The following is a 4,611-nucleotide window of genomic DNA, read 5'->3' as shown; positions in this document are numbered from 1 at the left end:
CCTAAGACCTTGTAAGACATCCTGACCATGGAGGAGTGTTAAAAAAAGCAAACAACAGAGTCCATGTCAGAGATAGCCCCTGCTCTCCTTACTGGAGAACCCACATGAAGCCTCAGCTGCCCATCTTTGTAGGAGACCTAGGTCCTGTCTGTGCATGATCCTTGGTTGGTGCTTCAATCTCCACAAGCCCTCTGGACCCTGGTTAGTTGGCTCTGTTGGTCTTCCTGTGGAGCTCCTGTCACCTCACCTCCAGCTCCTTTTCTCTCCCTTCCCACTTTTCCACAAGGCTCCCTTCCAATGTTTGTCTGTGAGCCCCAGCATCTGTTTTGATCCACTGCTGGATCCTCTCAGAGGACAGGCTCCTGTCTGTGAACATAGCAGAATATTGTTCATAGGGTCAGGGGTTGGCACTCTCCCATGGAGTGGGTCTCAGGGTGGGCCAGGCATTGGCTGAACATTCCCTCAATCTCTGCTCCATCTTTATCTCTGCCTATCTTGTAGGCAGGGTAAATTTGGGGTTGAAGGCTTTGTGCGTGGGTTGGTGTTCCCCTCCCTCTACCAGGAGTCCTGTCTAGTTAGAGGGTGTCTTCTTCAGTCTCTATGACCCCTGCTGCCTACAGTCTCAGCTAGAGCCCCCCACATCCTCCCAGAAGCCTGCCCTGTCTTAGGTCTCCAGCTTGTCACAGAGATGCCCCTTCCCATGGTTTCTCTTCTCTTCTCAAGCCCTCGGTCCTCTAACTCTCCTTCCTAACTCTTCCCAGGTCTAAGCTCCACACTCACTTCTCTCTGCACTCCCTCTCCTACCTAGTTTCGTCTCTTCAACCACTTCTGTTGTCTATTCTATTTCCCCTTCTGAGTGAGATTTAAGCATCCTCCCTTGGGTCCTCCTTGTTACTTATCCTCCTTATTTTTGGGTCTGTGGATTGTTATATGTTTATCCTTTTCAATGTGACTAAAATCCTCTTATAAGTGAGTATATACCATGTGTGTCTTTCTGGGTCTCAGTTACCTCACTCAGGGTGATCTTTTCTAGTTCCATCCATTTGCCTGAAAATTTCATGATTTTCTTGTTTTTAATAGCTGAGGTACTTTCTCAGAAAATTGGACCCACCTATACCACTCCCGGGCACATACCCGAAAGATGCCCCACCATTCAACAAGGACGTTTGCTCAACTATGCTCATAGCAGCTTTATTTGTAATAACCAGAATCTGGAAACAACCCAGATGTTCCTCAGAATGGATAAAGAAGCTGTGGTACATTTACACAATGTAATACTACTCAGCTGATTCATTTTCTTTAGAAAAAGAGTTTTTAATGAGGTCTACAGTACCAGGCATGAATCTCTTCCTATCAGTCAGGCCCCAAAGTGAATCAGAAAGTGGTTTGTTGCCCATGCAACTTGGCTTTGGTTTTGATAACTTAAATTTAAAATCTACAAGAATGGTGAAAACCATGTGTCTTTTGGAAAAACAGATAAAATATGAGCAATAAAAACTTGGTATATTTGGGAGCAATATAGAAAGCCATAGGTCAGCCCCTAACTAGAGTTTGGGATTTTAGCACTCGCTCTGCTGGCTGGGGGAGCGCAGCTACAGAGAAGATGACTTCCTGGACTTACCAGACTTCTCTGCTGGCTGGAGGGGCGGTTCAGCCTGACAGGTGCTCACTGTACAGTCTGGAGGAGTAGGACCAGTGTCTGGACCCCAGAACCACAGGACAACATGGGCAGCACCCACACTGGTAACCCCAGCCTTGCTGCAGCAGAGGTCAAGGGACTCACTTGGAACAGAGACAAAGTTAACTTTAATGTTGTACTAAAACTTGTCCCCATGCCGCCCCACTCTCAGTGATGTTGTACTGTGAAAAATTACATCTTTATATGAGGGGTACTCATTGCAACATGGATGCAATAGCTGATTTATACAGCTTCCTTGTAATTCACACAGGATGAAGAGAAATTGAAAGAGTTAAAATACATGTATGCTGCACCTTGTATTCACCTGTGTATATGAGTGAGTATTGATTGGCAAATTCTATTTCCACTTGAATACAAATAAGAGGCCTGATAGTTGTAAGCAAATATGATAGATCATGATATTGCTTCTGCTTTCCCCCTAGCACTTATCTGAATAATTCACTGATGAGCATTGGATATACTATTTCAAAGCACCATGCACTGACACCCTGCAAACAGTTACTGATGTTCACGCTGGGCGTGGAGGACCTGGATGCAGACTCTCTTGTCAGAGAACTAATCTGCAGGGAAGAAACCAACACATCAGGAGGTCCCACGGCCGTGGTTTAAGTGAATGCTTAGAGGTAGATCCATTGTACCATGGGAGTCTTCTTTACAGCTCTAAACCATCAGGAAAGTCTTTCCAGAGAGAGCCCAGAGAGGGTGGGGTAGAGAGAGGGAGAGAGAGAGAGAGAGAGGGAGAGTGAGAGTGAGGGAGAGAGGGAGAGAAGGAGAGAGGGAGAGAGGGAAAGAGGAAGGGGGAGAGAGGGAGAGAGAAAAGGAGGGAGAGAGGGAGAGAGGGAGAGAGGGAGAGAGGAAGGGGGGGGAGAGAGAGAGAAGGAGAGAGAGGGGGAGATAGAGAGGGGGAGGAAGGATGGGAAAGAGAGAGTTAAACAGGCAAGAAGTTATTTTCAAAATGATCACCTTGGGAGTGGGGGAGATCACTCACTGGGTCAAGCTGTTGCAGTTTGCGCCCTCAGAACCCACATAAATGCTAGGTGAGCACGGCGGGAAGTCAGAGCTCTGAGTTTGATTAAGGAACCTTACATCCTGAATAAGACGGAAGCATGATAAAGGATTATTCCCAACATCAGCCTGGCACACACACATACACACACACATACACACACACATACACACACATATACACACACATACATACACACATACATACACACACATACACACATACATACACACACATACACACATGTATACATACACACATACAAACACACAAGCATGCATATACATATTTGTGTACACATCACAAACACACATTTGTATAGATACCACATATACAAACCAAACACACACACACACAGACACCCATACACAAGAAAAAGCACGGATATACACACATGCACATACCACAAAAACACACACTAAAATGGGAAAAAGAAAAAAAAATACACCACTTGGCTACACATAAAAACTTATGCTCAAGGAGACCTGTGGAAAAGGGTAGAAACACAGGTAGGAGGAGGCTAGCTGCTGTCCGTGTAGACACAGGTCGGAGGAGGCTAGCTGCTGTCCGTGTAGACACAGGTCGGAGGAGGCTAGCTGCTGTCCGTGTAGACACAGGTCGGAGGAGGCTAGCTGCTGTCCTTGAGACACGAGGGAGAACAGTGCAGAGGCCTGTGGGCAGAGCACCAGATTGCTTAGGTTACAGAACTTCCAGAAGCAACTGGATGTATCGGGGCCGAACGTGGCAGTGCACACTTGTGATCCCAGCACTCAGGAGCACTCTGTGAGTTCAAGGACAGCCTGGTCTACAAAGTGAGTCCAGGACAGCCAAGTCTACACAGGGACACCCTGTCTTGGAAAACCAAAAAGCCAAATAGCAACAACAAACCCCCAAAACTGGATATAGTGATTGGAGATAAACAGCAAGGGTGATGGAGAGCAAGGCCTACAAGGTGTCAGTCCTGAGCAGGCCGTGAAGAACACTGTCCTCGCTGAGAGGCAACCCAGAAGGAGAAGTGGATGGAGAAGCGGCAGCCCATGCTGTTTGTCTTTGACAGGATTATAGCTGACTGGTCTGTGGGCAAGCTGGCAGCTCTGCCTGGGGCCCTCTGTGGTCCCCTTTCTTTGCCTGTTTAAGACATGCACATAATTTTCCACGTGCCAGGCTCCCTGGGTAGGCGCTAGTAATACCAAAGATGCCATGAGATAAGTATGCTTCCTTTTCTTGTGAGATTTAACAGGACGGGGAAAGCCTTTAATCTCCCCTTGATGGCAAACATTAGCTGGACTGGATTATTAAATTCCAGAAAATTTTCTCATGGGAAGAGATTTCAATCAAACTTAGTTTTCGGGGAATCAAGGACTTCCCGTCTTGTCCTTTTGGCAAATGAACTTCCAGAATGGCGAGACCAGCTTCGAGGAGTGAATTAGACAGGTGTGCGATGAAATAACCAGGAACGGGGAATCCGAGAACTGCTCAACATTGTCGGCTCTGTAACAGGTCAGAACCCACCTCTAGGGAAGCTATAGATCCCACGGCAGAACCTCCTGGCGTTGTTTGGTCAAGTGGTCATGTGGTCAGACTGCCTTCTGCATATTTGTGCTGTGTCCATGTGCTACTCTCAGCTTTGATCTGAGAAGCCTCTTACTGCAGAGAGGAGTGCTTCACTGCTCTTGGCCAGTCACTGACAAGAAGTGACTACTGTCTTTGTTTCTATGAGGGGTTCTGTTATTTTGTCTGTTCAATACAAAATATTGTGGTTGCATTTGCAAAGTATTTTGTGGTACCATCCTGAAGTATGTTACTTTGTGAGTTGTTTCTAACGACACATTCTCAAATGGGAGGAAAGAGGCAGATATGAGACCAGCAGCAAATGCCGACTTGAAAGCTTAGTGGGCACTGCTTC

The sequence above is a fragment of the Meriones unguiculatus genome, chromosome 9 (assembly GCF_030254825.1).
Source record: "Meriones unguiculatus strain TT.TT164.6M chromosome 9, Bangor_MerUng_6.1, whole genome shotgun sequence".
NCBI lineage: Eukaryota > Metazoa > Chordata > Mammalia > Rodentia > Muridae > Meriones > Meriones unguiculatus.
This window is presented reverse-complemented; position numbering follows the sequence as displayed.